Below are 16,798 nucleotides of genomic sequence, written 5' to 3' on the forward strand. Positions count from 1 at the left end.
ACAGTGCGATGTACACAACACACAGTACAGGGTGTGTGATATATCACACAGTGCGATGTACACAACACACAGTGCAGGGTGTGTGATATATCCCGCACAGTGTTATACTGTATACAGTACACACAGCACAGGGTGTGTGATATATCCCGCACAGTGTGATACACACAATACACAGTACGGGTGTGTGATATATCCCGCACAGTGTTATACTGTATACAGTACACACAGTACAGAGTGTGTGATATATCCCACACAGTGTGATGTACACAATACACAGCACAGGATGTGTGATATATCTCACAGTGCGATGTACACAACACACAGTACAGGGTGTGTGATATATCCCGCACACTGTGATGTACACAACACACAGCACAGGATGTGTGATATATCTCACAGTGCGATGTACACAACACACAGTACAGGGTATGTGATATATCTCACAGTGCGATGTACACACCACACAGTACAGGTGTGTGATATATCTCACAGTGTGATGTACACAACACACAGTACAGGGTATGTGATATATCCCACACAGTGTGATACACAGAATACACAGTACAGGGTGTGTGATATATCCCACACAGTGCGATACACACAACACACAGTCCAGGGTATGTGATATATCTCACAGTGTGATGTACACAACACACAGTACAGGGTGTGTGATATACCTCACACAGTGCGATGTACACAACACACAGTACAGGGTGTGTGATATATCTCACACAGTGCGATACACACAACACACAGTCCAGGGTATGTGATATATCTCACACAGTGTGATACACACAACACACAGTACAGGGTGTGTGATATATCTCACAGTGTGATACACACAACACACAGTACAGGGTATGTGATATATCTCACACAGTGTGATACACACAATACACAGCACAGGGTGTGTGATATATCCCACACAGTGCGATACACACAACACACAGTACAGGGTGTGTGATATATCCCACACAGTGCGATGTACACAACACACAGTACAGGGTGTGTGATATATCCCACACAGTGCGATGTACACAACACACAGTACAGGGTGTGTGATATATCTCACAGTGCGATACACACAACACACAGTACAGGGTGTGTGATATATCTCACAGTGCGATGTACACAACACACAGTACAGGGTGTGTGATATATCTCACAGTGCGATGTACACAACACACAGTACAGGGTGTGTGATATATCTCACAGTGCGATGTACACAACACACAGTACAGGGTGTGTGATATATCTCACAGTGCGATGTACACAACACACAGTACAGGGTGTGTGATATATCTCACAGTGCGATACACACAACACACAGTACAGGGTGTGTGATATGTCTCACACAGGGCGATACACACAACACACAGTACAGGGTGTGTGATATGTCTCACACAGTGCGATACACACAACACACAGTACAGGGTGTGTGATATATCTCACAGTGCGATGTACACAACACACAGTACAGGGTGTGTGATATATCTCACAGTGCGATGTACACAACACACAGCACAGGGTGTGTGATATATCTCACAGTGCGATGTACACAACACACAGTACAGGGTGTGTGATATATCTCACACAGTGCGATGTACACAACACACAGTACAGGGTGTGTGATATATCTCACAGTGTGATACACACAGTACAGGGTGTGTGATATATCTCACAGTGTGATACACACAACACACAGTACAGGGTGTGTGATATATCCCACACAGTGTGATACACACAACACACAGTACAGGGTGTGTGATATATCCCACACAGTGTGATACACACAACACACAGTACAGGGTGTGTGATATATCCCACAGTGTGATACACACAACACACAGCACAGGATGTGTGATATATCCCGCACAGTGCGATGTACACAACACACAGTACAGGGTGTGTGATATATCTCACAGTGTGATACACACAACACACAGTACAGGGTGTGTGATATATCCCACACAGTGTGATACACACAACACACAGTACAGGATGTGTGATATATCCCGCACAGTGCGATGTACACAACACACAGTACAGGGTGTGTGATATATCTCACAGTGCGATACACACAACACACAGCACAGGGTGTGTGATATATCTCACAGTGCGATGTACACAACACACAGTACAGGGTGTGTGATATAACCCACACAGTGCGATGTACACAACACACAGTACAGGGTGTGTGATATATCTCACAGTGCGATGTACACAACACACAGTACAGGGTGTGTGATATATCTCACAGTGCGATGTACACAACACACAGTACAGGGTGTGTGATATATCCCACACAGTGTGATACACACAACACACAGTACAGGGTGTGTGATATATCTCACAGTGCGATGTACACAACACACAGCACAGGGTGTGTGATATATCTCACAGTGCGATGTACACAACACACAGTACAGGGTGTGTGATATATCTCACAGTGTGATACACACAACACACAGTACAGGGTGTGTGATATATCTCACAGTGTGATACACACAACACACAGTACAGGGTGTGTGATATATCTCACAGTGTGATACACACAACACACAGTACAGGGTGTGTGATATATCTCACAGTGTGATACACACAACACACAGTACAGGGTGTGTGATATATCTCACAGTGCGATGTACACAATACACAGTACAGGGTGTGTGATATATCTCACAGTGTGATACACACAACACACAGTACAGGGTGTGTGATATATCTCACACAGTGTGATACACACAACACACAGTACAGGGTGTGTGATATATCTCACACAGTGCGATGTACACAACACACAGTACAGGGTGTGTGATATATCTCACAGTGTGATACACACAACACACAGTATAGGGTGTGTGATATATCCCGCACAGTGTGATACACACAACACACAGTACAGGATGTGTGATATATCTCACAGTGTGATACACACAACACACAGTACAGGGTGTGTGATATATCCCGCACAGTGTGATACACACAACACACAGCACAGGGTATGTGATATATCTCACAGTGCGATGTACACAACACACAGTACAGGGTGTGTGATATATCTCACAGTGCGATGTACACAACACACAGCACAGGATGTGTGATATATCTCACAGTGCGATGTACACAACACACAGTACAGGGTGTGTGATATATCTCACAGTGCGATGTACACAACACACAGTGCAGGGTGTGTGATATATCCCGCACAGTGTTATACTGTATACAGTACACACAGCACAGGGTGTGTGATATATCCCGCACAGTGTGATACACACAATACACAGTACGGGTGTGTGATATATCCCGCACAGTGTTATACTGTATACAGTACACACAGTACAGAGTGTGTGATATATCCCACACAGTGTGATGTACACAATACACAGCACAGGATGTGTGATATATCTCACAGTGCGATGTACACAACACACAGTACAGGGTGTGTGATATATCCCGCACACTGTGATGTACACAACACACAGCACAGGATGTGTGATATATCTCACAGTGCGATGTACACAACACACAGTACAGGGTATGTGATATATCTCACAGTGCGATGTACACACCACACAGTACAGGTGTGTGATATATCTCACAGTGTGATGTACACAACACACAGTACAGGGTATGTGATATATCCCACACAGTGTGATACACAGAATACACAGTACAGGGTGTGTGATATATCCCACACAGTGCGATACACACAACACACAGTCCAGGGTATGTGATATATCTCACAGTGTGATGTACACAACACACAGTACAGGGTGTGTGATATACCTCACACAGTGCGATGTACACAACACACAGTACAGGGTGTGTGATATATCTCACACAGTGCGATACACACAACACACAGTCCAGGGTATGTGATATATCTCACACAGTGTGATACACACAACACACAATACAGGGTGTGTGATATATCTCACAGTGTGATACACACAACACACAGTACAGGGTGTGTGATATATCTCACAGTGTGATACACACAACACACAGTACAGGGTATGTGATATATCTCACACAGTGTGATACACACAACACACAGTACAGGGTGTGTGATATATCCCACACAGTGCGATACACACAACACACAGTACAGGGTGTGTGATATATCCCACACAGTGCGATGTACACAACACACAGTACAGGGTGTGTGATATATCCCACACAGTGCGATGTACACAACACACAGTACAGGGTGTGTGATATATCTCACAGTGCGATGTACACAACACACAGTACAGGGTGTGTGATATATCCCACACAGTGCGATGTACACAACACACAGTACAGGGTGTGTGATATATCTCACAGTGCGATGTACACAACACACAGTACAGGGTGTGTGATATATCTCACAGTGCGATACACACAACACACAGTACAGGGTGTGTGATATATCTCACAGTGCGATGTACACAACACACAGTACAGGGTGTGTGATATATCTCACAGTGCGATACACACAACACACAGTACAGGGTGTGTGATATATCTCACAGTGCGATGTACACAACACACAGTACAGGGTGTGTGATATATCTCACAGTGCGATGTACACAACACACAGTACAGGGTGTGTGATATGTCTCACACAGGGCGATACACACAACACACAGTACAGGGTGTGTGATATGTCTCACACAGTGCGATACACACAACACACAGTACAGGGTGTGTGATATATCTCACAGTGCGATGTACAGTACACACAGTACAGGGTGTGTGATATATCTCACAGTGCGATGTACACAACACACAGTACAGGGTGTGTGATATATCTCACAGTGCGATGTACACAACACACAGTACAGGGTGTGTGATATATCCCACAGTGTGATACACACAGTACAGGGTGTGTGATATATCTCACACAGTGCGATGTACACAACACACAGTACAGGGTGTGTGATATATCTCACAGTGTGATACACACAACACACAGTACAGGGTGTGTGATATATCTCACAGTGCGATGTACACAACACACAGTACAGGGTGTGTGATATATCTCACAGTGCGATGTACACAACACACAGTACAGGGTGTGTGATATATCCCACACAGTGTGATACACACAACACACAGTACAGGGTGTGTGATATATCTCACACAGTGCGATACACACAACACACAGTACAGGGTGTGTGATATATCCCACAGTGTGATACACACAACACACAGTACAGGGTGTGTGATATATCCCACAGTGCGATACACACAACACACAGTACAGGGTGTGTGATATATCTCACAGTGTGATACACACAACACACAGTACAGGGTGTGTGATATATCTCACAGTGCGATACACACAACACACAGTACAGGGTGTGTGATATATCTCACAGTGTGATACACACAACACACAGTACAGGGTGTGTGATATATCTCACAGTGCGATACACACAACACACAGTACAGGGTGTGTGATATATCCCGCACAGTGCGATGTACACAACACACAGTACAGGGTGTGTGATATATCTCACAGTGTGATACACACAACACACAGTACAGGGTGTGTGATATATCTCACAGTGCGATACACACAACACACAGTACAGGGTGTGTGATATATCTCACAGTGCGATGTACACAACACACAGCACAGGGTGTGTGATATATCTCACAGTGCGATACACACAACACACAGTACAGGGTGTGTGATATATCTCACACAGTGTGATACACACAACACACAGCACAGGGTGTGTGATATATCTCACAGTGCGATGTACACAACACACAGCACAGGGTGTGTGATATATCTCACAGTGCGATACACACAACACACAGTACAGGGTGTGTGATATATCCCACAGTGCGATACACACAACACAGCACAGGGTGTGTGATATATCTCACAGTGTGATACACACAACACACAGTACAGGGTGTGTGATATATCCCACAGTGCGATACACACAACACACAGCACAGGGTGTGTGATATATCTCACAGTGCGATACACACAACACACAGTACAGGGTGTGTGATATATCCCACAGTGCGATACACACAACACACAGCACAGGGTGTGTGATATATCTCACAGTGTGATACACACAACACACAGTACAGGGTGTGTGATATATCTCACAGTGCGATACACACAACACACAGTACAGGGTGTGTGATATATCCCACAGTGCGATACACACAACACACAGCACAGGGTGTGTGATATATCCCGCACAGTGTGATATACACAACACACAGCACAGGGTATGTGATATATCTCACAGTGCGATGTACACAACACACAGTACAGGGTGTGTGATATATCTCACACAGTGTGATATACACAACACACAGCACAGGGTATGTGATATATCTCACAGTGCGATGTACACAACACACAGTACAGGGTGTGTGATATATCTCACACAGTGTGATACACACAACACACAGTACAGGGTGTGTGATATATCCCACACAGTGCGATGTACACAACACACAGTACAGGGTGTGTGATATATCTCACACAGTGCGATGTACACAACACACAGTACAGGGTGTGTGATATATCTCACAGTGCGATACACACAACACACAGTACAGGGTGTGTGATATATCTCACAGTGTGATGTACACAGCACACAGCACAGGGTGTGTGATATATCCCACACAGTGTGATACACACAACACACAGCACAGGGTGTGTGATATATCTCACAGTGCGATACACACAACACACAGTACAGGGTGTGTGATATATCTCACAGTGTGATGTACACAACACACAGTACAGGGTGTGTGATATATCTCACAGTGTGATGTACACAACACACAGTACAGGGTGTGTGATATATCCCACACAGTGTGATACACACAACACACAGTACAGAGTGTGCGATATATCTCACACAGTGTGATGTACACAACACACAGTACAGGGTGTGTGATATATCTCACACAGTGTGATGTACACAACACACAGTACAGGGTGTGTGATATATCTCACAGTGCGATGTACACAACACACAGTACAGGGTGTGTGATATATCTCACAGTGCGATGTACACAACACACAGTACAAGGTGTGTGATATATCTCACACAGTGTGATACACACAACACACAGTACAGGGTGTGTGATATATCTCACAGTGTGATGTACACAACACACAGTACAGGGTGTGTGATATATCTCACACAGTGCGATGTACACAACACACAGTACAGGGTGTGTGATATATCCCACACAGTGTGATGTACACAACACACAGTACAGGGTGTGTGATATATCTCACAGTGCGATGTACACAACACACAGTACAGGGTGTGTGATATATCTCACAGTGCGATACACACAACACACAGTACAGGGTGTGTGATATATCTCACACAGTGCGATACCCACAACACACAGTACAGGGTGTGTGATATATCTCACACAGTGCGATGTACACAACACACAGTACAGGGTGTGTGATATATCTCACACATTGCGATGTACACAACACACAGCACAGGGTGTGTGATATATCTCACAGTGCGATGTACACAACACACAGTACAGGGTGTGTGATATATCTCACAGTGTGATGTAAACAACACACAGTACAGGGTGTGTGATATATCTCACAGTGCGATACACACAACACACAGTACAGGGTGTGTGATATATCTCACACAGTGCGATACACACAACACACAGTACAGGGTGTGTGATATATCCCACACAGTGCGATGTACACAACACACAGTACAGGGTGTGTGATATATCCCACACAGTGCGATGTACACAACACACAGTACAGGGTGTGTGATATATCCCACACAGTGCGATGTACACAACACACAGTACAGGGTGTGTGATATATCTCACAGTGCGATGTACACAACACACAGTACAGGGTGTGTGATATATCTCACAGTGTGATACACACAACACACAGCACAGGGTGTGTGATATATCTCACACAGTGCGATGTACACAACACACAGTACAGGGTGTGTGATATATCCCGCACAGTGTGATACACACAACACACAGTACAGGGTGTGTGATATATCCCGCACAGTGCGATGTACACAACACACAGTACAGGGTGTGTGATATATCACGCACAGTGCGATGTACACAACACACAGTACAGAGTGTGCGATATATCTCACACAGTGTGATACACACAACACACAGTACAGGGTGTGTGATATATCACACAGTGCGATGTACACAACACACAGCACAGGGTGTGTGATATATCTCACAGTGTGATACACACAACACACAGCACAGGGTGTGTGATATATCTCACACAGTGCGATACACACAACACACAGTACAGGGTGTGTGATATATCTCACACAGTGCGATACACACAACACACAGTACAGGGTGTGTGATATATCTCACAGTGCGATGTACACAACACACAGTACAGGGTGTGTGATATATCTCACACAGTGCGATACACACAACACACAGTACAGGGTGTGTGATATATCTCACACAGTGCGATGTACACAATACACAGTACAGGGTGTGTGATATATCTCACAGTGCGATGTACACAACACACAGTACAGGGTGTGTGATATATCTCACACAGTGCGATACACACAACACACAGTACAGGGTGTGTGATATATCTCACAGTGCGATGTACACAACACACAGAACAGGGTGTGTGATATATCCCACACAGTGTGATACACACAACACACAGTACAGGGTGTGTGATATATCCCACAGTGCGATACACACAACACACAGTACAGGGTGTGTGATATATCTCACAGTGCGATGTACACAACACACAGTACAGGGTGTGTGATATATCCCGCACAGTGTGATACACACAACACACAGTACAGGGTGTGTGATATATCTCACACAGTGCGATGTACACAACACACAGTACAGGGTGTGTGATATATCCCACACAGTGTGATACACACAACACACAGTACAGGGTGTGTGATATATCTCACACAGTGTGATACACACAACACACAGCACAGGGTGTGTGATATATCCTGCACAGTGTAATGGACACAACACACAGCACAGGGTGTGATATATCCCGCACAGTGTAATGTAGACAACACACAGCACAGGGTGTGATATATCCCGCACAGTGTAATGTAGACAACACACAGCACAGGGTGTGTGATATATCCTGCACAGTGTAATGTAGACAACACACAGCACAGGGTGTGTGATATATCCTGCACAGTGTAATGTAGACAACACACAGCACAGGGTGTGTGATATATCCTGCACAGTGTAATGGAGACAACACACAGCACAGAGGGTGTGATATATCCTGCACAGTGTAATGTAGACAACACACAGCACAGGGTGTGTGATATATCCTGCACAGTGTAATGTAGACAACACACAGCACAGGGTGTGTGATATATCCTGCACAGTGTAATGTAGACAACACACAGCACAGGGTGTGTGATATATCCTGCACAGTGTAATGGAGACAACACACAGCACAGAGGGTGTGATATATCCTGCACAGTGTAATGTAGACAACACACAGCACAGGGTGTGTGATATATCCTGCACAGTGTAATGTAGACAACACACAGCACAGGGTGTGTGATATATCCTGCACAGTGTAATGTAGACAACACACAGCACAGGGTGTGTGATATATCCTGCACAGTGTAATGGAGACAACACACAGCACAGAGGGTGTGATATATCCTGCAGTGTAATGTATAGTGATGTGGAGACAGGCAGAGAATTCCAGATTATGGTGGCATGAAGACAGAAATGGGGAGGGTGTGGGTGGGTGGTCCAGAGGTGGCAGAGCCAGAGGGAGATCCGGTGCAAGCTGGGTTGCAAGAGGCTTCAGAGATAGGTGTATGGTCAGATTAGTAAAAGGATGATCAGCAATTTGAAACCATGCCAAATATGATGTTCAGACTATCCATTGAGGAGTGTATCCAATTGTAATCATTGAGATACAAGGAAAACTCTGTGAGGAGCTGGTGCCAGTGTCTGGAAGGTCTGGATTCTGAGGAAGGACAGACAAATTGTGGATTGTTTAGCCTGGAAAAGCGAGGTCCCACCGGGTGAGTGGTGCACGAACGACGCCGGTGGGACTTGGCGGGCACTTGGCCCAATTGCTTCACAGCTCCAGGGTCCCAGGTTCGATTCCGGCTTGAGTCACTGTCTGTGCGGAGTCTGCACGTTCTCCCCGTGTGTGCGTGGGTTTCCTCCGGGTGCTCCAGTTTCCTCCCACAGTCCAAAGATGTACGTTAGGTGGATTGGCCATGATAAATTGCCCTTAGTGTCCAAAATTGCCCTTAGTGTTAGGTGGGGTTACTGGATTATGGGGATAGGGTGGAGATGTGAGCTTGGGTAGGATGCTGTTTCCAAGAGCCGGTGCTGACTTGATGGGCTGAATGGCCTCCTGCTGCACTGTAAATTCTATGAGACACCCGATGGTGGCATTGCTGACATAAATAAGATATTAAATCCAATGGAAAATAATAACCCAAAATCCTACTTCAAACTAAACCATAGAAATAGAATAAAGGAGGACATGGTCAACCCAGGGAATGGCAAATATTAGGATCTTCACACACGGTGACAAATACCTGAAATGGTGGCTGAGTGGAATAATGAGGGAAAAATCCCCGGAATTATTTCGAACACAGTGTAGCGTCAGAGGTGGTCATTTTAATTTTGAGCATTGGTATAAATAGGACTCCAATTAGTCTCCCATGATAATAATAATAATAATCTTTATCAGTGACATAAATAGGCTTATATTAACACTGCAATGAAGTTACTGTGAAAATCCCCCTGTCGGGCAGCATGGTGGCGCAGTGGGTTAGCCCTGCAGCCTCACGGCGCTGAGGACCCAGGTTCGATACCGGCTCTGGGTCACTGTCCATGTGGAGTTTGCACATTCTCCCTGTGTTTGCCTGGGTTTCGCCCCCACAGCCCAAAGATGTACAAGTTAGGTGGATTGGCCACGTTAAATTGCCCCTCAATTGGAAAAAATTAATTGGGTACTCTAAATTAATTTAAAAAAAGAAAATCCCCCAGTCGCCACATTCCGGCGCCTGTTCGGGTACGCTGAGGGGGAATTCAGAATATCCAATTCACCTAACAAGCACGTCTTTGAGGACTTAGAACATAGAACATAGAACAGTACAGCACAGAACAGGCCCTTCGGCCCTCGATGTTGTGCCGAACAATGATCACCCTACTTAAACCCACGTAACCCGTATACCCGTAACCCAACAATCCCCCCATTAACCTTACACTATGGGCAATTTAGCATGGCCAATCCACCTAACCTGCACATCTTTGGACTGTGGGAGGAAACCGGAGCACCCGGAGGAAACCCACGCACACACGGGGAGGACGTGCAGACTCCACACAGACAGTGACCCAGCCGGGAATCGAACCTGGGACCCTAGAGCTGTGAAGCATTGATGCTAACCACCATGCTACCGTGAGGCCCAATCAAACCCGGGTCCCTGGTGCTGTGATACCGTGGCGCCCATGATAGACACTGTGCTACCGTGGCACCCATGATAGACAGGCTTTACAGGAATGGTGGCTTGGCATACTTGCAACATTTGGGAATCTGCGGAATGCTTTGCAGGCCCAGACAATCAGCTCTGCAGTAAGTCCCTGTAGATTGAGCAACTTGGGCTTAAAGCGGCTAAACTGGAGCCTGAGTTGTAGACGTTGCGGAGAATGAGGGAGGGGTTGATATTTTGCTTTGGGAGGCAGTCACATATTCTCCAGGCCTGTGTGATTCTCCGATCCTCTGGACCGGGATTCACGTGGGCGAGAATTGGTGCAGGTCTTGACAGACACTGACACTGTGGACCTCGCAGTGAGCCAAGGGGCTAATTCCTGAAGGGTTACGCCCAAAGTCCATTGGAAAGCTACCTTCCCCTCCCACAATGCAACACCTGTCCACCCCACCTACAGCAGACCCCCTACCTAGATTGGGGGCGGATGTTTGAGTGTAAATCAACATCTGACATGTGGGAGGCTTTCAGATGTCAGTTGAAAGGAATTCAGGACTGGCACGTTCCTGTGCGGAAGAAGGATAAATATGGCAAATTTCTGGAACCTTGGATAACGAGAGATATTGTAGGCCTCGTCAAAAAGAAAAAGGAGGCATTTGCCAGGGCTAGAAGGCTGGGAACATACGAAGCCTGTGTGGAATATAAAGAACGTAAGAAGGAACTTAAGCAAGGAGTCAGGAGGGCTAGCAGGGGTCACGAAAAGTCATTGGCAAATAGGGTTAAGGAAAATCCCAAGGCTTTTTACACATACATAAAAAACAAGAGGGTAGCCAGGGAAAGGGTTGACTCACTGAATCTATAAAGAGAAGGAATTGGTGGATGTTGAATCTGGAGAAGGGTGTGTAGATAGCCTGAGTCACATTGAGATCCAAAAAGACGAGGTGTTGGGCGTCTTGAAAAATATTAAGGTAGATAAGTCCCCAGGGCCTGATGGGATCTACCCCAGAATACTGAAGGAGGCGAGAGAGGCAATTGCTGAGGCCTTGATAGAAATCTTTGGATCCTCACTGTCTGCAGGTGATGTCCCGGAGGACTGGAGAATAATCATTGTTGTTCCTTTGTTTAAGAAAGGTAGCAAGAATAATCCAGGGAACTACAGGCCGGAAATCCCTGATGGAAGCTAGAGACCATTCCAAAGAGAGGCAGTGAAAAAAAATCACTGTTTAAAACTCACCTGTGCAATACACCTGTCATAACCCTCACAGGACTTACTGCTAGGAATGATTGCCTTGCGGAGTAAAACCTCCCTCCTTCAGGGGACGGGGGAACTCAATCTATGTTGCTATGAGGTCGGGCATGAACTGGTTGTAGAATATCCAGAACACTTCCTATTGAGTGCAGCAAGCCAGGCAATTCCCCTGGCCAGATCTACCCTGCCCTGTAGCAGAAACCCAGGCACAGATCCAAGTCAGCATGGCCTGTGACTCTCAGGGGACTTGTAGACATTGTCACCCTCATGTTGTCCTTCAATCTTTTTTAAATTTGTTCATGTGATGTGGCCGTCACTGGCTGGGCCAGCATTTAATTGCCCATCCGCGATGGCATTTAAGAGTCAACCTGTGGATCTGGAGTCACACATCGGCCAGACCAGGAAAGGACGACCGATTTCCTCCCAAATGGGTCAACCAGCTGCGTTTTTAATCACAGGTTTTTATCGAATTCAAATGCCCACATCGTCCATGGTGGGAATCGAACCTGAGTCCCCAGTTCATCACCCTGGGTTACCGGCCCAGTGACACTATCACTGCACCACTGCCTCCCCGGGTGGGAGAGGTCACTGGGTTTAGAAGGTGCTGTTGAACGAAGCTTGACAAGTTGTTACAGTGGAGATCTTTGCCGATGATTGCACAGTGTCCAATACTGTTCATAACTTCTCAGATACTGAAGCACTTTGTGACCATATGGAGCATGAATTGGACAACATACAGGCTTGGGCTGATAAATAGTTAGTAACATTCATGTTACACAAGTGTTAGACAATGATCGTTTGATAAGCACACGAGGAGTTAACATCTAGATTTATTTACAATACATTATATACACTGGAAACTCCCTACTGGATTCCTCTCTCTCTCTTTGGAGCATTAATGCCCAACCTTATATCCATTGGTTGATTAGAGTTCCCCCACCCCTAACGGGGCAGCTTGTACTCCATGTGTACCATGGGGAAGATTGTAGGTTATTACAGACTATCTTCAACCAGAGAGAATCTAAGCATCTCCCTTTGTTATGATCCCCTTGGAAACCAACAAACCAAAAGAATTGAATTTACCAAATGACACCACCGAGAAAATTAATTGACCAGGGATCTCAATTTTTGTAACTTTTATTTTACCATTCAAATTCAAATTGCACCAGATTTACTGGACAGCCTACGCAATACGCAGTAATATGATACCAAATTTAGCCAAGGGTCCTTCAAAGCTCAAAACGTCCTCAAGAATTCCAGTTCTTTTCCTTTGAGGATTTAGCCATCAGACAGCAGCTCCCAAGTTCCACCGCCACTTGACCAAAGTCTTGACCAAAGGGCACAATTCCGCATAATTCTCCAAAATCTCTGTTCGTGACGACCTTGATAGTTTGGATCCACCCGAATCCCCTTTATCTCAACCCTCAATTATTGAGGCTGGACCAACGCAGGAAACTAAAGTGCCAAAAACATGCTCCTCAGCCAAGGGATCAGCAGCTCCGGGAGAAACGGGCAGCACGGTAGCATTGTGGATAGCACAATGGCTTCACAGCTCCAGGGTCCCAGGTTCGATTCCGTCTTGGGTCACTGTCTGTGCGGAGTCTGCACATCCTCCCCGTGTGTGCGTGGGTTTCCTCCGGGTGCTCCGGTTTCCTCCCACAGTCCAAAGATGTGCAGGTTAGGTGGATTGGCCATGATAAATTGCCCTTAGTGTACAAAATTACCCTTAGTGTTGGGTGGGGTTACTGGGTTATTGGGATAGGGGGAGGTGTTGACCTTGGGTAGTGTGCTCTTTCCAAGAGCCGGTGCAGACTCGATGGGCCGAATGGCCTCCTTCTGCACTGTAAATTCTATGAAAAAAAAACCACAGACAACAGGTACCCCTCCCTCCCATCCCTCCACCCAATATGCCATGGAGGCTCACTGCGTAGGTTGCCAGCTCACCCTGACTCCGCACACCATCCCACACATTTTTTTTTTATAAATGTTTTTATTCAGTTTTCGTATTTTATATTGAACAAATTACAAATTGTTAGGAGAGAGAAAAAAAAACAAACAAAAACAAACACGCAAAAATTAACATACATATTTACAGGTAAGCATCTTCGTAGTAGTAACTGCGCCCCCCCCCCCCCCTCAACATGTTTATTTAGCTTGGTTTTGGGCCTTAGCTAGCCATCGAACCCCCGTAACGAACCTGTAGCCCCCCCCCCCCTCCCGCTACCTTCCCCCGACTATTCTTCCTCTTGTACATTGGCCACAAATAGGTCCCGGAACAGTTGCATGAATGGCTCCCACGTTCTGTGGAAGCCGTCGTCCGACCTTCGGATGGCAAATTTGATTTTCTCCATTTGGAGAGATTCCGAGAGGTCGGACAGCCAGTCCGCAGCTCTGGGCGGTGCTGCTGACCGCCAGCCAAACAGGATTCTACGGCGGGCGATCAGGGAGGCAAAGGCAAGGGCATCCGCCCTCCTCCCCAGGAATAGATCTGGCTGTTCTGAAACCCCGAAGACCGCCACTATCGGGCATGGCTCCACCCTCACTCCCACCACTTTGGACATTACCTCGAAGAAGGCTGTCCAGTACTCCACGAGTCTGGGGCAGGACCAGAACATGTGGGCGTGGTTGGCCGGGCCTCTTTGGCACCGTTCACATCTGTCTTCCACCTCCGGGAAGAACCTACTCATACGGGTTCTTGTTAAGTGGGCTCTATGTACCACTTTTAGTTGCGTCAGGCTGAGCCTTGCGCACGTGGAGGTGGAGTTGACCCTATGCAGTGCTTCGCTCCAGAGTCCCCACCCGATCTCCATCCCCAGGTCGTCCTCCCATTTCCTCCTTGTTGCGTCCAGTACGGTGTCGTCCCTTTCTACCAGTCGGTCATACATGTCACTACAGTTCCCTTTCTCTAGGATACTTGCGTCCAGTAGGTCTTCCAGTAGTGTCTGTCGTGGCGGTTGTGGGTACGTCCTTGTCTCCTTTCGTAGGAAGTTTTTGAGCTGCAGGTACCGTAGCTCGTTCCCCCCAGCTAGCTGAAATTTCTCTGTCAGTTCGTCCAGTGTTGCGATCCTGTCGTCCGTGTATAGGTCCCTGACTGTCAGTGTCCCCCCGTCCTGCCTCCACCTTTTGAAGGTGGCGTCGGTCAGTGCTGGTTTGAACCTATGGTTGTTGCAGATGGGAGCCCTGTTCGACATTTTGGTCAGGCCAAGTTGCTGCCGCAGTTGGTTCCAGGATTGGAGGGTGGCTGTCACCACTGGGCTGCTGGAGTGTTTTTTGGGTGGGGATGGGAGTGCTGCCGTGGCGAGGGCCCGGAGGGAGGTTCCCATGCAGGAGGCCTCCTCCGCACGCACCCACTCAGCTTCTGGCTCCTGGATCCATCCCCTTACTCGCTCGGCTGTTGCTGCCCAGTGGTAGAATTGTAGATTCGGGAGGGCTAACCCTCCCCTGGTTTTTGTTTTTTGTAAGACCTTCTTTGGGATCCTAGCATTTTTACCCCCCCATACGAACGCCATGATGAGTTTGTCCAGCGCTTTGAAAAAGGCCTTGGGGATGTAGATCGGAATGGATCTAAACAGGAAGAGGAACCTGGGCAGTACGTTCATTTTGATCGTCTGAACTCTCCCCGCGAGGGAGAGCGGGAGTGTGTTCCATCTTTGCAGGTCCTTTTTAACTTCCTCCGTCAGGCTGGTGAGGTTCCATTTGTGGATCCCTTTCCAGTCATGGGCTATTTGGATCCCCAGGTAGCGGAATTTATGTCGGGCTTGTTTGAACGGCAGCCCCTTTAGTGCTGCCCCCCCCCCCCCCCCCTTGCGGGTGTAATGGGAAGATCTCACTTTTGCTCATGTTGAGTTTGTAGCCCGAGAAGGCTCCAAACTCTTTCAGGAGCGCGATGATTCCGTCCATGCTGCTTTGTGGGTCCGAGATATAGAGGAGCAGATCATCCGCATAGAGTGAGACTCTGTGCTCTCTACCTCCCCTTCGGATCCCCCTCCAATTTTTTGCTGCCCTGAGCGCGATTGCTAGCGGTTCGATTGCTAGTGCGAACAGCAGCGGGGACAGTGGGCATCCTTGTCTG

Source organism: Scyliorhinus canicula, chromosome 13 (assembly GCF_902713615.1).
Source record: "Scyliorhinus canicula chromosome 13, sScyCan1.1, whole genome shotgun sequence".
NCBI classification, from domain to species: Eukaryota; Metazoa; Chordata; class Chondrichthyes; order Carcharhiniformes; family Scyliorhinidae; genus Scyliorhinus; species Scyliorhinus canicula.